Source organism: Hibiscus syriacus, unplaced genomic scaffold (genome assembly GCF_006381635.1).
Source record: "Hibiscus syriacus cultivar Baekdansim isolate YM2019G1 unplaced genomic scaffold, ASM638163v2 tig00110597_pilon, whole genome shotgun sequence".
NCBI classification, from domain to species: domain Eukaryota; kingdom Viridiplantae; phylum Streptophyta; class Magnoliopsida; order Malvales; family Malvaceae; genus Hibiscus; species Hibiscus syriacus.
The window spans coordinates 1491129-1518746 of record NW_024062795.1 but is presented as its reverse complement, the minus strand read 5'-3'; the positions used below and the strand labels follow the sequence as shown (position 1 = coordinate 1518746).

Here is a 27618-nt window from a genome sequence, read left to right as displayed (position 1 = left end):
AAATATTTCTTATATATTAAATATTTAAATTATGAATTAAATTATCTACTACAAAATTATATTAGGAGAATCATAAGTTAAATTTTAAATAAATTGAAAAAAAATGAAATAACTGAATAATAGGTGTTATATTTGAGCTTGGGTTCAAAATTTTCTAAATGGAGTTATTTAAATTTTAAATTTAATTTTTAATTTTTAAATAAGTTCTAATTTTTTTAATTAAAATTTTAAATTCGAGTTCATTTTACTGCTTTTACTTTAGCATACTGAAAAGTCATATTATTTTTCCTAAAAAATATATAATTAAATGAAGAAAAAGAGCTTCTTAAACTGTCGTGTTCCTTAATGTTCAAAACATGTTTGTCTCTTCCCTTGTTCTGTTTCAACTTTCAATCTGAACGTCTCTACCTGGAGCTAGAGTGCGAACACATGCCTAAAAGTCTACAGACCTAACTATCAAATATGAATAAAGTATACAAATGATCACTCGATTATAATATACTTCTTTGTCAAGTCCTCAAATTATTAAAAGTTATTAAATGGTCACACGACTATTCATATATTTTAAGCTCATAATTTTTTGTTAAAAATTAGTGATTGTCTAAGCTGAACATTAAACTGCTAACTGGGATATGATAAAATCATATTAATGATGTCTATTAGCTCCGTTGTTGCTTTTAAGCACTGACTCGACGATATATTGTTTCAAGCACTGACTCAACGACATAATGTAAATAGAGAGTTGATCCACAAAATACAACTCAAACGGTTCTAAAATTATATTTTATCATATCTTAATCAATAGGTTAACGTCCAGGTCAGACTTCTGCCAAATTTTTAATGAAAAAAGATAAGCTTGAAACATATGAATAATCGGTTGGATGATTATTTTGTAACTTTTAATGGTTGAGACTTAACAAAGTAGTGTCCTAGGGGGTCATTTTATAACTTTTAGTAGTCGGAAGACTCAACACAACAACGCCATATAGTTGGAGGATCATTTGTATATTTTACCCATAAAATATAGTGTTTTCTTAATAATAAGGCAAACTACATGTTTAGTACCCCAACTATCACTTTTGTTCTGGATTGGTTACTCAACTATATTTTTTTCAAAATCATGCTTAACGTTTAGTTTTGGTTTCATTTTGGTCACCCATATTAAAAAATCAATAGTGATGTTGATGGGTCACCATAAGATAATGCTATATCATCATTGAAAAAAATGCCCCATCATCAGTTTTATTAATTTTTTAAAGACGAGTAACCAAAATAAACTAAAATATAACAATATATATGATTTTTTTTTAAAAATAGTTGAGTGACCAAAACAAAACAAAAGTAATGCTTAGAGTACTAAACTTGTAGTTTACCCTAATAATAATAAATAAAACAGCGATAGAAGGTTTGAGCCAGAATCTCACATGCACCTACTTTTGAAATTATGTACTGTTCCCATGACAATTCTCCAACTCTCGAGTTATCTCATTTAAGTCACCACTTTACAATACGGAAACCGCTTGACAAATACCAATTCATTTGAAGTAGACTCATTCGTTACTCCTTAGTGCTTCAAATCCACATGCAGCCGCAGCGGACTTTCTTTTGTTTACTATAAAGTTTGGGAATAAGGACAAAGATTTATTAATTATGCATGGATCAACTATAATAGATTTAGTTTCATGTGCTGTTGCTTTCAAATTAATGACAAGTGGTGGTGTAAAAAGTTGAGGGTACAAGGCAATACTTATCCATGTAAATTGGTGTGCTAATTATTTGATAAGTCGGCCACAATTGTATGGATAATTAGCCTTCAAATCTTAACAATTGGTGACAATTCAATTAATCACGTTGGTTTATGCGGTTGTAATAAATGTGATTTAATAGTTTAGTTCATTATTTTAATATGATGTTTACCTAATAAAGTTCCAGTTTGTTGGGCCTGCTTCAACTTCAAGGTTGCTGGTTTTTCCTTTTCCTTTTATCTTCTTCGTCCTTGATGACAAAACACAACGGATTCTTTCTCGAGATCGCTGCAGGAAAATGTCTAAAGAAACGTCAAACAAGCTCATTTTCTTTTCTTTTTACTTTTGGAATGCCCTATTTTTTTTATTGGAAGCTTAAAACGATAGTAATGTGTGTGTGGAGAAGGGACAAGAAAGAGACACACACACACATTCAAATGCAGTGACACGATGAGTGCACGTTTCACGCCATGCCATCATGCAAAACAACATCATCATTCAAAACAGCATCATCATTCCCCGTCTCTTTGGGTCATTTCATTCCACGTATTCTCAGTTTATAATTTATTATCTCAGCTTGTGGTCCATTTTTCGACATGGTATTTCTGATAAAATCAAAAACCTACTTGCACCAGTTTATATCATTCAACCATGTTTCTTGGGAACATGATGTTGCTAGCATAATGAGTTAGTGAGCATCAATGATCACGCTCTAACATTGCTCGAGCTCCAGGGTATGCTGCATGGTGTGCATGGAGAAGATTCAAGAAGCTTGTAGTTAAGCTCATAGTTGATGGTGTATGCTGGGTTGCAGACAATCAGAACCATAGGTTGTTAGGCTGTTGTTACACGGTTATATTTGTCAAAGTCTATTAGGAAGTTTGCTTCTTGGTTCAGCAACCAAGTGCTATATAAACCATGTAATTCTTCATTGGTTTGTCAATGAAAATGCAGTAATTGTTTTGATATAATGGCACCTTTCTCACATGGTATCATTCGCCGATGATCCTGCGGCCATCTTTATTCCGCTTGCATTTGTTGTTATTTTCTTTCTAAACACCGATCAGTCAACGAATTCTCAACCACCGTCTGTCGCTATCCACCGTACCTGATCTAAGAGTTGATTTTGTTACGAGGAAATCACTGGGCTTGATTGATTAATCTGATGCCTCAACGCCAATGTTTCTTCCATTTCAATTCAACAATGGTCAATTCATACTCTGTATGCTATCTTGAACTCATTCCCTTCTTAATGGATGCATGCAAACTTCATTGGGCTGTCATTGTTCTTCAACTGATGTTCACTGGTCTCGGTTTACACCAAATGAGTCTAAGTTTACAATGTTCCTTATTATCTGTTGTGTATGGACCTGAGTTTACTAATGAGGTTTGGTATACTTTTTCAATTTATCGAAGGTTCTCAATCTTGTTTGCTCCGCTTGTGGCAAACCATGCCGATCCAAAACAAAAAGCGATTTGCATACAAAACGAACAGGGCATACCGAGTTTGTAGATAAGACTTTGGAGGCAGCAAAACCAATCAGCTTGGAGGTCCCAAAGGTAGCAATGGACTCAGAAGAGGCTGTTGATGTAGGTAGCACCAGCCGGTCTGAAGAGATGGTTGTGCCTAGGGATGTAAATGAGACGAGATAGATTGCAAGCTACTCGAGATCGACTCGATCTTGGCTCGATAAATACTTGGATCAAATAGACTCGACTCGAGCTCGAACTCGACTCGAGTTCTTAACGAGCCGAAACGAGCTACTCGATACTCGACTCGAAAAGCTCGTGAGTAGCTCGAAAAAAATGTTATATTATAATTTTAGATTTTTTAAAATTACATTATTAAAAATACATTATTGATGAATAAATATTCTTGAATTGAAAATGGTTAAAAATTATTTTTGAATAAATTTTCTTATATTTATTTTAAATTAATAAAAAAATTATTTATCTAATGACAAATATTTAATATATTTCTAATGATAATATTTGTAATAACTAATTTTTAAAATTTTTGTTATATTTTGAGGTTTTGAGTTCAAATATCATAAATATCAAGAGTTTGAACATTTAATATCAATATACTATATTGTACTTACCTCATAACTAATTTTTTATTTGATAATAAATATAATATAATAAAAAATATGATTCAATTTAAATATTAATAATTTAAAAAAATATCAAAACAAGTATACTCTCGCTCCTTTCACTAAGCCATCTCATTCCTTGTAATTATGTGATAAGGTTTAGGGTTTAGAGTTTAGGGTTTGCAGTTTATGTAATATGATTTAAGATTTAGGGTTAGGGTTTAGGGTTTATGTGAAATGATTTAATGTTTAGAGTTTAGGGTTTATATATTAGGGTTTAGGGTTTATATGATAGGATTTAAAGTTTAGAATTTAGGGTTTATGTGTTAAGGGTTAAGGGTTTAGGGTTTAAGTTATACACATGAAGGTAACATACAAATTATGCAAAATGATGTTATGTGACTCCTAAATAAATCATTCGCATACTTATACATAAACATATCAACATGCAAAATAAATATACACAACTAATTAAAGAAAACAATCCTAAACAAGGACTAAAATAAATATACAAAGTTGGAATCAAACCAATGACTTAAATACAAAATACGTATAAACTATAGGGTTTTATATGCAATTGATCCTATTCGGTTTAAGCTAAAATATTTCCTTGACTAGGTAACGAAAGAAGAAAATCCCATTGATTAAAAAATGAAACATATGTAACATCATACCACATCAGATTACTTAAAAATTGAGGTTTAGAAGGGAGCAATTTCTTTTACTTTCTGTGACTTATAGGAAGACTTGACACATAAAAATAAAGCAAAGTGGCCCACTATTTTATTAAAAAGAAAGGAGTGAACAAGGTGACATAGATACAATAAGCAATTTACAATGCCATAGAGTTTCAAAAGTCGAGAACAAGTCCTAGATGACTGAGAAAATCATAATCATAGATGATAATGAAAACCCAATAACAGTGAGTTTCTACTGTTAGGAAAATAAGTCATACCCACTCATTTTACTTCACAGGCTTTAGTCACCAGCTTTTTCCATCAGTGGAGAAATTTGATTGCTTTGGGTATAACCATGTCACCGCCAGCGACACATACTCTGTTTCTGAGTTTAAAACAGTTCATATAGCAGAGCATTTAATAATGAACTCTCTTATCGCTTTTGAATTGTAGGCCCTCCATACCCTTGAGGGCAGCTTCGTAGTTCTTGGCATGAGAGGTGTTTCTCCTAGATGATGCCCGCCTGGGGTCTCCATGGCTAGCATCAGTTGTACGAGAACATTGGGGGTCAACCTCACTACCACCAAAGCTTCACGGCTGCTATAAGCTACAGCATGCCTTGAAGAGGATCCACCTTTCTGCCCCATACTTGGTGCAAGTAAAATTCAAATTAGAACTCAAAGAGAAGGAATCAAATGTGATATAACATTGGTACTATCAAATGTAAATAGGACTAATTCATAGGAGTGTGTGTATGTAGATGCATCCTCAATGAAAATGAAGTAAGACAGTAACTGGAATGCTAGACTGTGCTCGATCCATGAGATAATCATAAAAATAAAAATACCATAGTGTCTTTGGCAACTGCATGACCATTTACAACTAGATTTTTCTGCTTCACCTGACTTCTAGAATTCAAGGGAGTGTGTGTGTGTAGATGCATCCTCAGTGAAAAGGAAGTAAGACAGTTACTGGAATGCTAGACTGTATTCGATCCATGAGCATAATCATAAAAATAAAAATACCATAGTGTCCTTAGCAACTGCATGATCATTTGCAACTGGATTTTTCTGCTTCGCCTGACTTCCAGAATTCAAGGGTCCTGATGATATCCGCCGAGAGGAATACCAGAACATAAACTATACATGAGAATCCTAATAAAATGATTAAACAAATCATTCCATTTTCACTTGTCAAAATGCAGCAACTTCAAATCATAAATCACAAGTATTTCTTCTCTGTTATGAAATGATTCTTGCTCAGATAAATTTTGTTTTAACTCTCACTCAACGTATTTCAATGCAAAACCCGAAACAAAAAATCCAGTGAAAGAGTTGAAAGTTGAACCAGAAACAATGGTGGAGAGCTCTGTGTTGATCTTGAACTGAATCAGGTAATAGACCGTAATGTTGGGGATTTATCAGGTGGAGAGCTAAAGAGATTTGCTATTGTTGTTGTTTCCATACAGAATGCTGAAATATATATGTTTGAAATACACTGTCCTATGTGAGTTGATATCCCACATCGGTGGTTCTTGGAGAATAAGGGGTAAGTCGAATGTATAAAAGGGGATGGGTTTTACCAAAAAAATATTAACTCATCCTCGAGCTTAAGTCGAGCTCACAATCGAGCTTGAATTGAGCTTGAATCGAGCTCATAATCGAGTTTCAACTGACTTTGAGTCTCGAGCTTCAGTCGAGCTCTTGAATTTTTTTTACTTCGCGCCTTTTCGAGTTCGAGTCGAGCTTGAAAATTTTAGGCTCACGAGTTTTTGAGTCGAGTCGAGCTTATGTTTAAAGTTTTCGAGTTCGAGTCGAGCTTGGCAATATTCGAGCTAGACTCGGCTCGTTTATACCCCTAGTTGTGCCAAAGGTTGACAAAAAACTGCTTGAAGAATTGGAAGCGATGGGTTTCCATACCGTACAAGCAATACATGCTCTCCACTTTTCTGGTAACACAAGTCTTGAGGCTGCCGTGAACTGGGTAGTTAAGCATGAAGCTGATCCAAACATAGATGAGATGCCCAAGGTATTTGTCAATAAAAATACTGAGGCACCTAAACCTTCTCTTACACCAGAACAGATGAAGGTCAAAGCACAAGAGCTAAGGCAGCGAGCTCGGAAAAAGAAAGAAATGAAGGTGAATAAGAAGAACGAAAGAAAACATCGCACTTCCGATTCAAATTAGTTGTAATGTATCACACTTTCGTTTCGGGTGTTCATCTTTCATCAAGAAGGTTGAATGTTAAAAATTAGTTGTAATTATTTTTAGAGCTTGTTGTAATAGTGTGTCAAGGTCAGAAGAACAAAAGAAGAAGAAGAAGAGGGAATGCTAGCATAATGAGTTAGTGAGCATCATGATCTGCTCTAACATTGCTCGAGCTCCAGGGTATGCTGCATGGTGTGCATGGAGATTCAAGAAGCTTGTAGTTAAGCTCATAGTTGATGGTGTATGCTGGGTTGCAGACAATCAGAACCATAGGTTGTTAGGCTGTTGTTACACGGTTATATTTGTGAAGTCTGTTAGGAAGTTTGCTTTTTGGTTTAGCAACCAAGTGCTATATAAACCATGTAATTTTCATTGGTTTGTCAATGAAAATGCAGTAATTGTTTTGATATAATGGCACATTTCTCACAATGTTGCCGCTGTCAATCCTCAGTCCCTGCAATTCATGAAGCAAAAGACTGGCTTACTGTTTGAGGTTTCACAATTACTGCATTTTTATTTTTACTTTATGTTACTGAAATTAGTCAAGGATTTCAAGTTATGAAAAGTCTAATTTAAGCTGATAGTGTCAAGTGGCGTCAGTACCCCTTCAGAAGGTGCCTTCTTCACTTCCTGCAAGACTGGAATATAACTTTGTTGCACTCAAAACGACCACGATCAATTAGCACGAATGGAATAGAAGCTAGGGGTAAGACGAGTTGCAATATGAATACCCTTCATTAGCGGTGGAGGCTGGTAACCAGTCTCACATCACAAATGAAAATATGTTAAAATTGTCCGGGGTCTTGGAAAACCTCAACAACTAATCTCGCCATCAACAATGAAAACATTATACTAGAATTGGCGGGGCTTGGGAACCCTCGATATTCGTGCTCTTCGACATTTTATTGCTGCAAAAGGATCCCATGTTATTTTTTTTGCCAAACACGACTTTGTTATGGTTGGAAGAAGAAACGACGAGGAGGGAAGAGATTGGGAATGGGAATGGACGAGAGAGAGAGGATTTGGGGATGGAGGCTCGAGGTTAGGGATTAAAAAATATGAATTGGAAATTAAAATGGAAGAGGGAGATGATTATGTTACCTGATGAGAGGAGCAGGCTAGAAGCACAATGGAGCGGCCTAGATAGGTTGGCCCAAATGAAGGCTAAAAAGGGAAATGATACAAAAGCAAATTTGTTAGCAAAAAATGACAGCTGGTAGGAATTAGATTCTCAGTACTATTTTTGTAACTAAATAAAATACCTGTTGTAGTCATCTTTTGCTCATGAATTTAATGACTGAGAAATCATTTCTGTAATCTCCATTCTTCTTCTTCTAAAATCCCAACTTCTTCGATAGTTTCTTCTTCTTATTTCCCAATCCACAACAAATTGGTATCGAGAGCTTCAGTTCTGGCAAGTAAATCACGAGCATGACAAAGAAAAAATAGAGTATGGAGGTAGATTTAGCTGGGTTACAGAAACATATGGAAGATTTGACAACGTTGGTGAAAAAGGGTAACGATGATTCTAATCCACCTAAATGGTGGGAAGCCCAAGAGAACATAATTACTACAATGGAGACTAGAATGGCTACCAACCAAGGATATGTGGAAAAACTCTTGAAGATTTTAACTGGCAGAGATGGAGAACAAGAGCAGTCTGAAGGTGATCAGGTAAACACTCCTGATAACTCTAAAGATGGGGAGAAAAATCCTGTTTTGGTGACTATAGTAAAAGATAAATCAAGATTCACTTATAAAACTGATGAACCGGGAATATTGAAAGACAAGCCTGATGCTTGTTTAGCCCTTAAGAATAGTTCTAGGCCTGAGAATCAAGTGGGTGAAAACAGTAACAATAGACCTATTATAGGAATGAAAGCTGAAAACAGGGGACCAGGGAGTTCTTTTATCAGTTCGGGGTCAATGTGGCATAGACCTAAAATTGATTTACCATTTTTTTGATGGGATTAATCCTAGGGGTGGCTTCAAAAATGTATGAAATACTTTTCCATTTGTGGTGTTCCTCTTGAGCAGAGAGTAGAGGTAGCTACTATGTATTTAACAGGCAATGCTGAAATATGGTTTGATGGGTATATTATGCAAAAACACCATGTTAATTGGCATGAATTTGAGGTTGATCTTTGTCACAGATTCAGTGATAAATCATTTTCTGATATTGTAGAGGAGTTTACTAAACTGACTCAGAAAGGGTCTGTGGAGGATTATCAAGAGAAATTTGAGGAGTTACAACCTCATATGTTACTGCAGAATCCTAATTTAACCGAGGAATTTTTTGTGTCACTTTTTAACAATGTTATTAAAACCAGACCGGACCGGCCGGTTCGACCGATTGAACCGTGAACCGGTGGCCTGTCAGGTCCGATTAACTCTTAAAACTGGATTAGCACAGAACCGGTAAAGAACAGGAAAAACCGACTGAAAACCGGGAAAACCGGGGTGAACCGGCTGAAAACCGGGGTGAACCGGCTGAAAATCGGGAAAACCGGCTGAAAACCGGGAAAACTGGGGTGAACCGGCTGAAAACCGGAAAAACCGGTTTGAATCGCTGGTTCACTTTTTTTCTTTAAAAAAACAATTAAACCAAACGACGTTGTTTGTTCAGCGAGCCGAGTCAAATTCGAGTATTGCTGAGCTCGACTCGAACTCGAAAACTTTAAAAGTAAGGTCAACTCGTCTCAAAAACTCACGAGCTAAAAATTATCAACTCGAAATATAATATTAAAACTTGAAATCGAATAGGCTCGAACTCAAAAAAAAAATTAGAAGTTTGATTAAAGCCTAAAATTTGAGCTCAATTGAAGCCTAAAATTTGAGCTCAATTGAAAACGAAAGAATAGTTCGCTTTGTGCTCACCAAAAGGATCTATGATTTTGAATGTCAAATTACCTCTATTATTTATAGAAGTAAGTTGGGATGCTCTTCTATGTTTCTTAGCCATGTGGGATTGTTTTGTTCTCATATTTTTACTCTTTAAACTTTTGGGATACTCTTCTATGTTTCTTAACCATGTGGGATTGTTTTTTTAAAACAATTAAACCAAATGACATCATTTGTTATGATTTTTTTAAACCCCAATTTTATTTTTTCGATTATAGTTATATAATTATATTTATTATTTAATATGTTTTACCTTAAATATTATGTTGTAGTTGATTTGAATCATTTTGTTTCACTTGATTTTATGGTTTTTCATTTATACATGTTATGACTTGTGATATTTTTATACCTTTTAATATTGTAAACTTAAAAAAAGTGTTACATATAATATTGCTTTGAATATTATGTAAAATTAAAAAAAATATTATTTTATATAAAATTCGGCTCAACCGCGGTTGAACCCGGTTGAACCAGTGAACCAGTACCTTCATCGGTTCAATGTCCGGTCTGGTTTTGAAAACATTGCTTTTTATTAGTGGACTCAGGGATGATATTAAGCATAGGGTCAAGGCTTTGGATCCTAAGAATTTGCCTGAAGCATGTAAGCAAGCTAAACTCTATGAATTGTCTGTGGAATTTGAGAACAGAAGGTTGAGGCCCTCTTTTAAACCCCCACCCTACCCAAACCCCATTACTGTATCTAAATCAGCTTCATTACCAATGAACACAAAACCTACAGCAACATCAAATCCTAAGCAGAATCTTATTGAGTACATAATGCAGAATAACCTTTGTTTTAAATGTAGAGAAAAATTCTTTCCAGGTCATCAATGCAAAAACAGACAGCTAAACATGATTACTGGAGAAGTTGACACTCCCTCAGTAGAAATTTTTTCTACAGACTCAGATCAGTCCCCACAAGCAGAGGAAGAAACACTGGAAATATCTATGAATGCCATTACTGGTTCTATTGGTCATACCACATTGAGGATACAAGGATCTATTCAGGGTAGACCATTGAATATTCTAATAGATAGTGGGAGTACACACAGTTTCTTGACTCCTAATTGGGTTGATGCTGGTATTCAAATCACTACTCCTTATCCTTTGGCTATTATTGTGGCTAATAGTCAACAATTATTCAGTTCAGCTAGATACAACAAAGTGAAATGGCAAATGCAAGGCCATACATTTACACATGATTTCAGACTGCTTAAGTTGGGGGAAGTGACATGGTTTTAGGAGTGGATTGGATGAAGTTATTCAGTCCAATATTAATGGACTTTAGTAACATGACTCTAAGTTTTGACCATGGAGGGCAGAGGATATGTATTCAGGGACAACATCCTTCAACTGAGCTGCAACAAATTTCAGGAGCTACCTTATTGAAAATGAGTGCAGGGGATTCTGATCTTATAGGTCATATTGTCCTAATGACTATGACAGGGCATTCTTCTTCCATTCCTATTGAAATCCAGCATCTACTGGATAAATACATACCAGTTTTTGATGAACCTGTTGGTCTACCTCCCCAGAGGTCTCATGACCATGCAATTCCACTTAAACCTAATGCAAATCCTGTTAATCTAAGGCCTTATAGATTTCCTTATAATCAGAAAGCTGAAGTTGAGAAACAGATAGCTACTATGCTAACTTCTTCTATTATTCAACCTAGTAGGAGTCACTTTGCCTCTCCATGCCTTCTTATTAAAAAGAAGGATAACACTTGGAGATTTTGTATGGATTATAGGAAACTTAACAGTATGACTGTTAAAGACAAATTTCCTATTCCTATAGTGGAGGATTTATTGGATGAGCTGCATGGGGCAATTTATTTCTCAAAGATTGATCTAAGGTCTGGTTATTGGCATATTAGAATTAAACCTGAAAATATTTACAAAACAGTCTTTAGAACACATCAAGGCCATTATGAGTTTAAGGTAATGCCTTTTGGCCTTACTAATGCTCCTGCTACATTTCAAGCTCTTATGAATGATTTGTTTAATTCATTCCTTATGAAGTTTGTTTTAGTTTTCTTTGATGATATCTTGGTGTACAGCAGCAGTATGGAAGATCATGTTGAACATTTACAGTCAGTTTTGGAGGTTTTGCAAAAGAACCAATTATTTGCTAAATTGTCCAAGTGTTTTTTTGGACAGACCAAGGTAGAGTACCTTGGCCATATTATTTCTGCTATAGGGGTGTCTACTGATCCTAGTAAGGTGGAAGCTATGCAAACTTGGCCGAAGCCTAAAACCCTTAAATCTCTCAGAGGGTTTCTAGGTCTAACATGTTATTACAGAAGATTTATTCGAAATTATGGCATTCTTAGCAGACCATTGACATTACTATTAAAGAAGGATGGCTTCCAATGGAATTCTGCTGCTCATACTGCATTTGAAAATCTTAAGAAAACTATGTGTTCTACTCCAGTTTTAGCATTGCCTGATTTTTCTAAGAATTTTTTCCTGGAAACAAATGCTAGTTCTGGGGGTATTGGGGCTGTTGTTTCACAGGAAGGATGACCAATTACTTATTTGAGTAAAGCTTTAAGCATTAGAGATTCAACACTATCTATTTATGAAAAAGAATATCTTGCTATTCTCTTAGATGTGTCAAAATGGAGGCATTATTTGGAGAGCAGTCCATTTGTTATTAAGATAGACCATGAACCCTTAAAGTTTCTTTTAGAGCAGAAGTTGACTACAATTATTCAAAAGAAAGGGTTGACAAAGCTTTTGGGGTTAGACTATACTATTCAGTATAGAAAAGGAAAATTAAATGTGGTTGCTGATGCTTTATCTAGAAGGTGTGATGATCAAGCTAAATGTATGACTATAGGAGCAACAGTCCTAATTCCTACTTAGGTCCAGGAGATTGAAGACAGTTATCAGAATGACTCTTTAGCTCAGAATTGGATTTCAATTCTAACTGTTAATCCAGCTGCTGACAGTAAATGGAAATTGTCTAAGGCTGTTCTTAGATATGAAGGGAGAGTTTATATTAGATCTAATGGAAGCCTTAGAGTGCAAATTATACAGACTTTGCATAATTCTCCCCTGGGGGGACATTCAGGAATACAAGCTACCAATTACAGAATAAGGTCAATTTTTTATTGGCCGAATATTAAGTCTATGGTTATTGCTTTTATTAGATGTTGTCAGATTTGCCAACAAATTAAAGTGGAACATATTCCAAAGCCTGGATTACTACAGCCACTGCCTATCCCTAATCAGGCTTGGGAAGTCATAACTATAGATTTCATTGAGGGCTTACCTACTTCACTTAAGAAAAACTGTATATTGGTTATTGTGGATAAATTTACCAAATACAGTCATTTTCTATCACTATCTCATCCCTATTCTGCAGCAGAGGTAGCTAAAATCTACTTGGATAATGTGTATAAGTTGCATGGCCATTCTAAAGTGGCCATTTCTGATAGAGACAGAACCTTTACTAGTATATTTTGGAAGGAACTAATGAAACAGTTGGGTACTAAGACCCTTTTCAGTACTGCTTATCATCCTGAAACGGACGGACAAACAGAAATGGTTAATCAATGTTTAGAACAATATCTTAGAGGGCTTTGCTTCTATCAGCCTAAGCAATGGGCTAAGTGGTTGTCTCATGCAGAGTGGTGGTATAATACCACTTATCACTCTGCCCTAAAAAATTACACCTTTTCAGGCTTTGTATGGTTACAAACCACCTATTATGGTTTGGACCACAAAAACTACAGTGCAAGCAGTGCAAGATATGATCACAAGCAGAGAGAATATCAGACAATTGGTCAAGCAGCAATTGGAATTAGCCAGCAACCGTATGAAGCAACAAACAGATAAAAACATATCAGAAAGAGTTTTTCATGTGGGGGATATGGTTTACCTGAAGCTCCAGCCATACAAACAGACTTCATTAGCCCTGCGAAAAAACCTAAAGTTAGCAGCGAAATATTATGGGCCATATAAGGTTCTGGAAAAAATCGGTGAAGTGGCCTATCGATTACACTTACCTGATTCATCAAAACTTCATCCAGTGTTTCATGTAAGCCTTCTGAAGAAATTTATCGGGGATTCCTCTATTGCTGCAACAGACCCTCCTGCAATAGATGATGAAAGACATTTCAGAGTTAAACCTCTAAGGATTTTGGCTAAACATATAGTGAATAAACACAGCAAACCAGTCACTCAGCTTTTGGTTCGATGGGAGAATCTTGATGAATCAAACGAAACATGGGAAGACTATACGGTTTTAAAATCTCAGTTTCCTGGAACTGATCCTTGGGGACAAGGATCTTCTCGTGGGGTGGGTATTGTTATGGTTGGAAGAGAAGAAGAACGGCGAGGAGGGAAGAGATTGGGAATGGACGAGAGAGGGGAGGATTTGGGGATGGAGGCTCGAGGGTTAGGGATTAAAAAATGTGAATTGGGAATAAAAATGGAAGAGTGACAGATGATTATGTTACCTGATGAGAGGGAGCAGGCCAAAAGCACAATGGAGCGGCCCAGATAGGTTGGCCCAAATGAAGGCTAAAAAGGGAAATGATACAAAAGCAAGTCTGTTAGAAAAAAATGCCAGCTGGCAGGAATTAGATTCTCAGTACTATTTTTGTAACTAAATAAAATACCCGTTGTAGTCATCTTTTGCTCATGAATTGAATGACTGAGAAATCATTTCTGTAATCTCCATTCTTCTTCTTCTAAAATCCCAACTTCTTCGATAATTTCTTCTTATTTCCCAATCCACAACAGACTTCGACAACATCAAGTCGATAATCTTAAACAAAGGTATGAAATGAATGGATTTGGTATTGATCTTAGTCCAAACTGTACGAGTTTACTGTTTTTTATGGAACAAAGAGATGACTATTGACTTGTTGGCGTACTGAAATGTTCATATAGATGTGGTGATTGAAGATGGGAACGACCAATTTCGTTTTACTGGTTTACATGAATATAGTGACCGTCAGAAGAAGGAGAAGACTCGGAAGCTTATTGATCGTATCTGAAATAACTCTTCTTTACTTTGGTTCCTTTGGGTGATTTTAATGAGATTCTATCGGACATGAAAAGCCGCCGGGGGGGGGGCATTGACCTTGGATTGACATTAAAAATTTTAGGAACCCTTTATGGTGGATTTCCTCCGGTTGCTATTATTATTGATTATACATAATTATAGACATTGTCATTGTCATTGCTATCACTGAATCAATGTAATGATTATTTTTGCTAAATTCTTAGTATGCTAGTTACGTATATGATTTTATGTGTATTTAAATGGCATTTGAATCATATTTGAGTTGATTAGTTTGTTTTGTTTAAACCATGTTAAATATGACTTATGTTATACTAAATGATCTTTGGAGATTAAGCAAGATACGTTGTTAAAGTAGTAAGAATCAGACCTAGTATCAATCTATAATTAGGTGAATTTGGCATGAGATCATGCATAATTCATGATGAAACTCGATGATAATATGGTTGATGTTCATATGATTAGTATGCATAGTTATTTTAATGAATCATATGTGAATATTTTATATTTAAAATATGTTTTGATGTAGACTAATGAATCATACGTGCTAAATGGTGCATGGTAGAAAAGGTTAAAGACATATTTTAAGGTTGTATTTGATTATTTAGTGTATTTTGTATCGATATCATACAAATGATATCAGTGTCAAATTAGTAGGAGTATCAGTATCAATTTTGAGAGTATCGATGTCATAACCTAAAAACATATTAAAATATATCATTTTAGTATCAAGATTAGATTATCAATATCAATAGTCAAATATTGCTATCGATATCCAATAGATGATCTAGGGTTTTTGCATACCAAATTGATATCGATACTAACTAAAAGTATCAACATTATTATATCCATACAATATCAATATTCATATATTGGTATCGATACTAATCGCTTAAAATAGCCAAATCATTATTTAGCCATCAATTGTACAAGATTTATGATATCATCTCTTAATTTGTAATAATTGTGTGATTCTATTTTTGATCTCTAATGTTAAAATCTTTAGACATTAGTCCGTAAATCATAAAGTGAACTAATTGACCATTCGATAATCCATTTAGGACTAATAACATTATCTATATTGTAATGTAACATTGTCAATCTAATTAACAAATAGATCAGTTTGAGGGTGTTATATCATTCCTGCAAAGAACAAATTAAAATGTTGAGGATCCAAAAAAAAATAACCCCTTCGTATATATAAAAACAACACCATAACAAAACTTATAAATACCAAATCTTGAATCAAATTAATATAACTTAAAAAAATTAATTATCTAAATTAGACAATTGAAATATTGAGGTTTTAAATTTTGTTAGAATTATCTAAATTTAATATATCAAATCAATAAATTGGATACTGATAATTTAAAAAAATAAATTTATGTAGGTTAATAATATTAATCATCTAAACTTTAACATGACTAGGATTCATATATTTAAAATATAATTTAAAATTTTCATAAAAAATATATAACTTTATTTTTTATAAATTTAAATATCAGATAAATAATAAAATTTAATTTAGATTTAGATAATATTATTTAAATAATTATAAATATTTAACCGAGTATTATTCCTAGTTAATGTGTATTTCAAATTAATTCAATTAATGTTGTAGTCCGTACCAATTTAATCATAGAGGGAGAATTAAAAATAGGGTAAAGTATAGTAATGGTCACTAAATTTTTCTAAAGCTTCCATTTAGGTCCTCCAACTTTTAAAACTTGCAATAAAGTCCCCCAATATTTAGTCTGTTTGTAATATGATCCCCGACGTTACACTGTCGTTAGTACGTTTGTAATATGGTCACTAAACTTTTTAGGCACTTGCATTTAGGTCCCCCAGCTTTTAAAACTTGCAATACAGTCCTCAATTTCATTATAAACCCCAAATTCCTTTTTTCTTCTCATTTCCTTTTTTGCTTATCTCTTCTCATTTTCAGCATAACTTTTCAGTCAAGGATGCATGAGAAATTCTAATCTAACTTTGAATTATGTGGAGGTGCTGACTTGAATAAGGGTCCATTGAGAGAAGACCCGACCAAGGGACTATCGAGACCATTAACGATTCAAGGTGTAATGTTAGATACAAGTCATCTCAGGTGAAGCATAGATGTTCGATGAAATGATTGTGAGAAAAAATGGGGTTCGAAATGCAGAGTTGGCAAATACTACTAAGATGAACTAAGTATCATTGTTGAAAGTCACCAACAAAGTTGTAATTATTTTGTATAAATGACATATAATAATTTATTCGTTTAATCCTTATGGTTAAAGATTTTCCAACAGATGATCAAATATAATGAAATCCCAAACAGCTTATTCACCTCTCAGTCTCTTTCGCTCACATGCACTCTCGTTTGGTTTTTTGTTCTTTAATTTTCCGCTATGTAAATTGTAAACCCAAGCAATGCTCTGTCTTTTAACTTTTTATTTATAAAGAAAAAATGGAGGAAGAATTGTTGGAACGCAACACCGATTGCGTTTATTTCTTAGCCTCTCCCCTCACTTGCAAAAAGGTATTTATTTTCTCTTTTGGGCTATCTGAAAGTAAGTTTTTCCTCTTTCGCACTTTCCCATTTTCAACTCGCATTGTGTGTTTTTTGTTGAAATTTTTATGTTTCTGGAACCGCATGTCAATGATCTGGATATTCAGTGTTAGTTTTGAACCAAAACCATCTAATTTTCTTTCTTTCTTCTTAATCAAAACTTTTAGTACTCTTTATGAAAGATATTCAGTCCATTCGAATAGAAGTGAAATAGGGTCATATGCTAAATTTTTTGAGCTTTTTATTTGATTTTTCTTTAAATCAGGGAATTGGTTGTGAGTATCGACATAGTGAAATCGTTAGGCTCAACCCGAGATGCTGGTGGTACTAGTTTACTGGGAATTGTATTGATCCGACCTGTGGTTTTCGGCATCCTGTGAGTTCGTATTCTTTTTAATAAGTTCATGTTGATTATGGGACTAATATATCAACGAATTAGATTTTTTTACATGTTTTGGAAATTTATAGTTGAATTGTATTGAATTATAGCTTTAGAAGACAATTCTGCATGCATGCAACTTGAAAGACATCATGACAGAGTAGTATATTCGGAGCAACTACTTGACCCTGTCATGATACCTTTCGAGTTGCAAAAGAGACTGAGAGGTGAATGCGTTGTTTGAGATTTCATTATATTTGATCATTGTTGGAAAATCTTTAACTACAAGGATTAAACGAATAAATTATTATATGCAATTTATATAAAATAATTCCAACTTTGTTGGTGACTTTCAACAATGATACTTAGTTCATCTTAGTAGTATTTGTCAACTCTGCATTTCTAACAAAACTTAGTTACGCTGGAAATTAAAAGAGAGAAGCGAAAAAGGAATTTAGGGTTTAGAATAAAATTGAGGATTGTGTTGCAAGTTTTAAAAGTTAGGGACCTAAATGCAAGCGTCTAAAAAGTTCAGTGACCATATTGCAAACGTACTAACGGCAGTGTAACGTCGGGGACCATAATGCAAACGGACTAAATATTGGGGGACTGCATTGCATGTTTTAAAAGTTAGAGGACTTAAATAAAAACTTTAGAAAAGTTTAGTGACCATGACTATACTTTACGCTTAAAAATAATATGAATGTTTTGGGAGTTTAATAGTCTTTGGCCAATGCATATCCATTGCCGCAAAATGTGTTCGAACAAGGTGGTTGATTATGGCGAAAACACTCATCACCTACGACTCTACAAATTCAACGCAGCATATATAATATCTCAACCAAGGGAATTTGTCATCACTCCCCCTCAGTAATCAAGAAAAGAAAAGAAAAAAACTGGTTTTCTTTTTCTCCATATGACATAATCAGAAGTGGATATTTTATTGATACCAACAGTTTAACCTGTTTAAAGAATCTCTTCTGACCCTGAAAAGGATCTCTTCTGACAAGTAAGTTCAATCTCTTCATTTTCTGTCTCTAACTTTTTGTTTTCGATTTCTTTTACGATTCAATGTTGTTTATGTGTTTTTACCCAGAAATTCTCTCTCTTTTTTCCTGCGAAGTTTGGATTTTTCTAAACTTGGCTTTTAGTTATGTATAGGGAATTTGATCATGGGTTCTTCTGGTTTGAATAATTTAAAGGTTTTTGCTTTGTATAAACCCAGTTTAAGGATTTGTGATTGTGGATTATGAATATCAATCTTATGTTTTGCTTATTTCACACTTCATACCCTGCGAATTCCACATAAATGATTGTGAAACTGAGCATTTAGATACATTAAATACTTGACTTTTTTATATATGATTTTGTTGACAGCATTAAATCTGACCACCGTTAGTTGGATATTAAGCAGCTTTGATTCCAAGTCGTTGTACGAGGCATTTAATAGAGAGCAAGTATGGTGTTCCCTGATGAGGCTTCTCAAAGGCTTGAGGTTTATCATTCAGCTTCCTGATTCCTCCTGAGTTTTTAACTAAGAGAATTTGCAGGATGAATATGTTTTTTTCTTCCTGTCATACAGGGGAAGAACATGGCGATAGTTGTGTGTTGGCTGCTCGGGAATGGCTGCCTCTTTTCTTGGAATAGTATGCTGACAATACAAGATTACTACTCTTATTTGTTTCCGGTAATTTCAATATCATTTTTTTTAAATGTTTGTGCTCACTTTCCAAATTATTCCTCATGGTTGTGGCTTTGTGACGGTGTTCGATGATTATATAAATGCATCTAAAACAATGTGCAGCTGGTTTTGTTTCAATATGCAATAAAGGAGCTTTATAAGCCTATGACTTGAACAGATTTTGTTATCAATCTGTATTCTTTTGTGAAGTAGTCAAATATACATTTCAACGTTCTAGTCATGACTAAAACATTGCATAGATCATTGATACGATAAAAGGTCATTGATACATAAACGTTTAGGTCTTTTAGATTACCTTTGTAACAGAAATGAACTATTAAGCATTGCCACTTTGTCAATCTGATTGCAAAATTTGTTACCGGTTTTACTGCTGCTGCTAACTTTTCGAACTGTGGGATTTCTTCTGTCTTGCTGTCAAATTCTACATTTTTACAAATAATGCTACTTTATCTTGCTGAGCACTTCTACTCTTCATAGTTGCTCTGCTTTTTTAGCTTGAAATATGCATAGTGATAATTATAAATGTTATTGTCACGTAACCTAGTTTCTTTTCCCATGTGCAGCATTACCACCCATCTAGGGTCCTTACTCTTGTTTATCAGCCATTTGCACTTGGAACACTGGCAGTACTGGCTTACAACGAGGCAAAAATAAACACTAGAAGAAGGAATTTATTTGGATATATTGTTTTTCTTAAGTTCCCTTGCGGTTGTAGTTGTAAGTTCCCTTGTGACTTATTGCTACATGATAGGTTTACATTGAGGATTGCTATTGAAGCCTGCTTGTCTTTTTGGAATCTTTCATATGTTCTTGACTCATTAACTCAAACTTATAGTTTCTCTCCCCTATGTTTTATGTATAGTTGGATTTAGCTACCTCTGGTAAAGGAGGACTTGGAACTTTCATAGGAATTTGTGTCATCAGTGGAGCTTTTGGGGTTGCAGATGCTCATGTGCAAGGTGGAATGGTTGGAGATCTCTCCTACATGAAACCTGAATTTCTTCAAGTCAGTATAAAAGATCAACGCTTTCACATGTCATTGAACTCCCTTTTGGCTGAATTTTCTGATGACTAAACTTTATGTTTTCTTTGTTATATGTTCTGGATTCCTCAGTCATATGTTGCTGGTTTGGCTGCATCAGGGGCTCTAACCTCTGCTTTGAGATTAATCACAAAAGCAGCATTCGAGAATTCGCAGGGTGGTTTCCGCAAAGGAGCCAGTAAGTTTTAATCGCCTTGTATTTAATTCCTTATCACAAAAGGAAAAACATCTTTCTTGTTAATTATAGTCTAAGGATCTGAAATTTGAATTAAACTTAATAATTAATCAACAGGCAAATCATTAGTATCCCTTACATTTTTGGTTTATTCGAGACTAATAATTTCACTCTCTGTGGCAACCACATCTCTGTGCAGTTCTGTTCTTTGCCATCTCTGCATTTTTTGAGCTTGTATGTGTTCTTCTCTATGCGCATGTATTTCCAAAACTATCGATTGTGAAGTACTATCGCTCGAAGGCAGCCTCTGAAGGATCTAAAACTGTTGCAGCTGACCTGGCTGCTGGTGGCATCCAAGCATTACCTGGAAATGTATGTCATTCTGCCTACTGTCATTCCTAAGAAACGTCCTAGTATTTTTCAATTCATTATGTAAGAAGAATCAATGTCTTCTGCAGGATGAGGTAGACACCAAGAAGCAGGAAAGGCTGAGCACCAAAGAGTTACTAATTCAGAATATCGATTATGCACTCGACATGTTTCTGATATACGCGCTGACACTATCCATTTTTCCTGGATTCTTGTCTGAAGATACTGGAAAACACAGTTTAGGCACATGGTATGTTATTGTCTCATTCGATCTAGGTGTTTATATGTAGCTACAAGTTACACCAGATTCATCATTGACGTTTCAGGTATGCCCTCGTTCTGATAGCAATGTACAATGTATGGGATCTTATTGGGAGATACATTCCACTCATAAAACCGTTGAAGCTCGAATCGAGGAAAGCTCTCACAACCGTGATACTTTCTCGTGTATTATTAGTCCCGGCATTTTACTTCACTGCTAGATTTGGCGACCAAGGCTGGATGATCATGCTAACAAGCTTCTTAGGCTTATCTAATGGTTACCTCACAGTCTGTGTCCTTACTTCTGCACCCAAGGGCTATAAGGTTTGTTACAATATTGTTTATGCTTCAATTTCTTTAAACCTGAAAGAAAAATAAAAAATTAATGATTTTTTCTTTTTTTATAGGGACCTGAGCAGAATGCATTGGGGAATTTGCTTGTTTTGTTCCTGCTAGGAGGCATCTTCGCTGGGGTAACTCTCGACTGGTTGTGGCTCATAGGCAAGGGATGGTGAAGCCTTGGTTCTAAGCTGGTTTTAGGGATTAATTTATTTAAATAGCAGCATATGTTTATAATGGGCTCATTTTCTGTTTAGGGATATATACAAATCTTATCTTTTATGTCTGTTTTACTACCTATATTATAAGTGACATTCCTAACAACATCTTTAAAATTCAATTTGAATTATGAGTGCAGTCAACGCTTTATGATTCGAATTTAATCTTACTAAATAATACTTTTTTAAAAAGATGTTTAAAAATTGTTTTTGTACTTTATTTAAATATAAACGATTGTATTCTGTAGTTAACTTAAAATTCTTTTGTCTTCGCATTTAGGGTGAATATTTGATTAAGTTGAGTTAAATTTTTTTTAGTTTTTTGAGTTGATAAGTCTTATTTTATAACTCAAATTTTATTTGAAATTTTTTCGAGTGGAGTCGAGTTTATGAAATTTGAGTCGAGCTGAGTTGTTTGAGTTTTTATTTAAATTTATTGTAATATTTATAGTTTAAATGATTTTCTATAACCATATAAGATATATATCTTTGTATTTTTCATGTGATATATATTATGTAAAATTGAGGGATTCAACTCAAATTTAAAAATTAACCCACTAGTGATTTCAAGCTCAACTTGAATTTTTAAAAAATGTGAATTGATTTTAATTTATGAAATTATCAGTCGATAACATCAGCATGCAAGGAGGCTTGGGTTCCTCGTGGAGGTTGATGGTAAACAGTAAGTCCTAAGGTGCCATTCATGTCAATATGAGCAAGGCTATCTGCAGTGGCGTTGGCTTCACGATTAATATGGGAGATTTTAGCGCTCCATTGATGCTCAAGTAAGCGACGGATATGTCGGACAATAGTCCATTCATGCAACATCGGACAGGCGTTTAAAGTCTTAACCACGTCATGGTTATCAACTTCGACTTCGATGTTCCTGAATCCGATATCCCAAGCGATTGTAAGACCATCAAGCACTGCCCAAAGTTCGGCATTATGGATATTACAACGGCCGATGTTTCGATGGTAGCCGATAATCCAATCACCATTAATATCGCGTAGCACAACTCCACTAGCGGCCACCATAGTTGTTGGAAGAACAGCTACATCCGTATTTAGCTTGACCGAACCCATGGTGGGGGTACGCCATTGTTGTTTCTTATAATCGTGTCTGTCACTCTGGGATTGCTTCCTTGGAGTTTCTTTAATCGCCTGCGCCCAACTCCAAGCCGAGTGTATAGTCTCCATCATTGAGCGAACTTGTCCATTGAAAACAAAAGCATTGCATTGCTTCCATAGAAGCCAAACTAGGATTCCAAACAAATGTCTCCATTGAAAAGCAGTCTGGTTCAAACCTACATTATGTGAAAGATTAGTAACCAGCCAATCAAAAAGAGGTGGGGAAGGAGGTAATCCCAAATCATATGAGCCTGAGGGGCAGTCTCGAATGACATGGAGAATAGTCTCTTCGCAACCACCGCGAATAGACAAAGGTGATCCGAAGACAGCACGTCTCCTCCGTTCAGAGTTCGTCATTACCCTTTGATGTAAAATTAACCAGAGGAATTGCTTCACTGTTTGAGGTCCGTCATACTGCCGACATTCCTCCAAATTTTATTCCGATCGTTCCAATTGTTTTGCTGGAGATAAGTGAAGGCTGGACTGACGGTACACTACCCAGAATGGTCCCAACTCCAGTTTGGTAGATCATCGCCAAAATCATCACGAGGAGGAGGCATAGAGACGATCCATTGAACCCTTCATCATCAAGGCTTCGCCGTAGCTCATGGGTATTCCAAGACCCCTCGCTTGTGACAAAATCACGGACAAAAGCTTGGGGATTAAGGATCTGGTTTTGGTTAACCAAGTCAGCGAGGCGATCTTTGCCGGGTACCCACACATCGTTCCAAAACAACGTACTTCTAGCATCACCAAGCGATCAGCAGTTGTTCACATAAATGGAGTTCCAAACGTGGGCAAGAGATTTCCATACGAAAGAGCATTTTTTGGTTTAAACGGAGAAAAAAAATGACCCCTTTATTAATTAATTTCAGTTTGACAGTTTGATCGTGTTTAGGTACGGGTCGATTTTGCTGGTTGTTGATAGTTAATTTATAAAATTTTAAATACGAGTGAAAAACATAATATATAACAAATTAAATCAATTTATTACGTTTTATATAGAAAGACCGATCATAATCTAAAAAATGGATTTGATGACATTTTATGTATTGCTTGTGGATGTTAATTATTTTATGTTGTATCAGAACTTTTTACCAAGATAATTTTATAAACTGGGATTGGTTTTTAAATCTTTCCATAGCTCGACCCGAATCAGGTTTAATCCAGGAGATGTAATGTGCATTCAGTCTGAGGATTAAAGCTATAAAACAACAATATCATATTCACATAAAGTCATCTATATTCAAACTCTCTGGAATTTCAAATTTGAGCAAGCTGCTGGAGCTTTCCCTCTCATCATCCGTAATGCTGTTGTTGATAAATGTGGAAGATGAATTCAAAGGAGTTGACCTCACTGAACCAAATCTCCCTTCAATCGATTGGAAGTTTGAGTTTTCAGACACAAGAGGAACCGTTGGATTTGGTGCACACTGTACATAATTCGTCTGCAAAAACCCTTCTCCGTTGGGTTCCATTTGGCTTGGCACGGAAGTACAAGGAACAGCAGCAGACACAGAGACTGTTGAAAGATTTTGTTGGTGGAGATATTGTGATAATATTTGTGGGTTTTCTTGTTTCAATAGTAATAAGGTGTTAGCTAGGCTTAGCAGTTGAGAATTTAGAAGAGATCGGTTGCATAACGCCGAGCTGAGAATCGAGGAAAGGTCAAGAACATCAAGGCGTGGAGCGTGCGTAACGGGATCGATCCCGCTTCTTAGATGCCTCTTCCTTATATGTGTGTTCTAGTAATTCTTGATTTCATTGTCGGTCCTCCCAGGCAACCGAGCCGCAATAGCCGACCATCTGGACATCGAAAACAAAACAAAAGGAAACCATGTAAGTTCCAAGACCATTATTATATGAAACACAAAAACCAAAGACTGCATGCCTTACTTGTTGCCCAATACACTGTGTAGTTGAATTATGATCTCTTCTTCAAACGAAAACCTTCCCCTCTTGATATCAGGTCTAAGATAATTTGTCCATCTCAGACGACAACTCTTTCCACATCTCTGTAGCCCTATAAAAAGTTGGAACAAATTCATCATCGGATCCTGAAAAACAATATAGAACGATGAATACAAGAGGAATAATAACTTGATATTACCTGCATTCTTGGGAAGGGTACGCCAGTTTCCAGGGCCGTAAATCTGGATATAATTTGTAAGCTTCACATAAGATCTTCCTCGGGAGTCCAGGGACCTTTCTTGATGCCATTTTTGTCACAGCAAGGAGTTCTTCCCATTGATTATTTGAAGGTTTCAAAAAACGGTCCGCGACCGCGATTTCGTCCTCGATATAACGGTTCGCCGCTGTCCGAGTTACCCGCGACGGCCGTAATAGCGTCCGCGACGACCACAATAGCACCGCGACGGCCGCAATCACGGTAAATCTGAAATAATCGAAAACGCGACCGCGATTTAAAACATTGTTATTTGATTTCACTTGTAAAATCACTATGACAGTATGCGGCGGATGAATGGATCCCAATGGAACCAGGACCTCCATATATATATATAGTTGGAAACAATAGAGTTTACGAGATTGAGGTAAGTGGGATTCGGTGGCGTCCTCCTGACACGTACCTTCTTCTATGTATTATTCCTTAATTTGTTGTATAAATAATGCGAACATGAATTTAAATATAAAATAATTATATATACGGTGGATCCACAAATATATTAGTATATATGAAAAAACAATAGTATAAAATATATCTCATGCATGCACCACGGATATCTTACAAGATGTCGTTGGCGTATGAGTTTCTTGTTTAAGCCAAGTTCCACTGCTTGTAGGACCCTTCTTTGTAACAAACCAGTAAATATTGAGCACGTAGGCGTAGCAGGTAACAACCACGTGTCCCTTCTACTTCCAACTACAAAGTCAACCATCCCCGCTTCTCTCTTTTTTTAGTGTTTTTTTGGGGGGTTGGAAACTTGGAATACCATACTACAGTCTACAGCTCCATGGTAAATGCTTAATTTTGACAAATGTTACGCTTAAAGTTAATTTTTAGGGTAAATAACATGACCAAAGTATATTAATTCAGACATTACCATTAAAAAGATCTGTTAAAGATCTTAAATCTTATTTAATAGTGTCTCCCTATTGATCCTGTAGAAACATCTGGATCATTTTCTATAAAAATAAATACTATAGATAAGCTTAAGAAATTTACGTGTATCGTGATGACATACATGCATGCAAGTTTTCTATCATTTTTAATTTAAAAAAAAGGCTTTGGACGTCATTTTTCATATTTGTGGCTGCAATGTCACTCCTGGAACTTGGTCGGAGAAACTTCATGCAATAGGTCATCGCTTGTCAGATCGATTTAATAGATATGCTTACATACTTGATAATAGCAAAGGTAATTACATGTCGCTAATCTAAGGTTTGCTTGTGCATGGAAAAGCACTTCCACATCTCCAAAGTTGACCATAAAATATTTTACATATATAAGTAATATATTGTAGTTATATATACAAATTTTGTTTGTTAATTTCTTGTTGGGAGGTGTCCAAGTTTGTCCATCAAACTTTAAATATTACTAATTTCTTTTTCAAGAGTTCTCATTTATATTCTCATTTCAAGGTTTGATCAAAGGAAATACATTTGATAAAGATGTCGTAAATGGTGCATACCATGGTCCGTTATTAATACACTTTATACAATTTCTTTTGTGGTTAAATTAAAGCATATATTAGGTTAATGATTTGATAAACCCTCCCCTGGTTAGATTGATAATGCCGGTAGTTTGCATTTGAGGACCAGTGGTGGCGCCTGGTGGCGCAACGTAGAGATGGAGAATGCATGAGAGATGTACACGTATAGGATTAATAGGAGTTGTTGAATTAGATAAAGGCTGGCGTCAAATGCAACAGTTTTGGACACCACCATGATGAAACCTTGATGTGTATGACATTAATCAATCACAAACATATAGTTTTAATCCCAAATGTCAGTGCTCCTACACATATGACTCAGTTTCGACTAATATGTCTTCGAATTCTTTTGTTTAAAATGGTCAGTTACCGATAACTGAAAGAGTATATTACTAAAGTAATGACTAAATTGAAAAGAGTGTGGAATTGAGATCCTCGCATGTCCATTAAACCTAAAGAGTGTGTAAGCGGTATTTGGAGGAGACTTGTCATATTATTATAATTTTAGTGTATATTATATGTAGACATTATTAGGAAATATGTTAAAAAATGAGTATGTGTATTTAATAATAATCTTATAAATGATTTCATGTATTAAATTTTATGAGTAAATCTCAAAACCCTTACTTTCCTATTACCACCAAAATTAGGGATCAAAAGTGTATTTCTACCATCTTGTCTCTATTCTTTCACCTTATCACTAATGTTTTCATTGTAGAGAGAGAAAATCTAAATTATACAAAAACCCTTAATGTTAAATTCAAATCAAAAGATGTGGAGATTTTAAAAGTTTGTATACAAGTCATCATCCAAACTTGATCAAATTGAAAATCTAAGCAAGGTATCAAGAAACTTGACATGAAGTGTGTTTATATATGTATTTGAAAGGTAAATAATCACATTAAAAAATCTTTCATAATTTTATCGAGTCGAAACTCAATCGAGACAACGAAAAAAAATACTCAAAACTTTTATTAAAACACTAACAAATTAATCATTATTCTAAACACACTAAATATCATAGTACAACCCGAACATTATGCCAAAATCCAATCCCTGCATACCACAACCCAAACTTAAACCAAAGCAAAACCAATACCTGCAAAACACACTTAAGAAGTCCAG

General features: G+C 35.1%; 1 long non-coding RNA gene and 2 pseudogenes across 1 annotated transcript; 1 reads left to right on the top strand and 2 right to left on the bottom strand.

Annotated features, from left to right (window-relative positions):
* Positions 1–778: 778 nt before the first annotated feature.
* LOC120134168 lies at positions 779–20760 on the bottom strand. The gene is made up of 3 exons (XR_005517153.1): positions 20647–20760; positions 5577–5588; positions 779–793 (listed from the first exon to the last, which is right to left on the bottom strand). It is a non-coding gene; the product is annotated as an uncharacterized LOC120134168 (long non-coding RNA).
* On the top strand, positions 18996–21696 carry LOC120134167 (annotated as a pseudogene).
* Positions 21697–24372: 2676 nt separating this feature from the next.
* On the bottom strand, positions 24373–25070 carry LOC120134773 (annotated as a pseudogene).
* Between the last annotated feature and the right edge of the window lie 2548 nt (positions 25071–27618).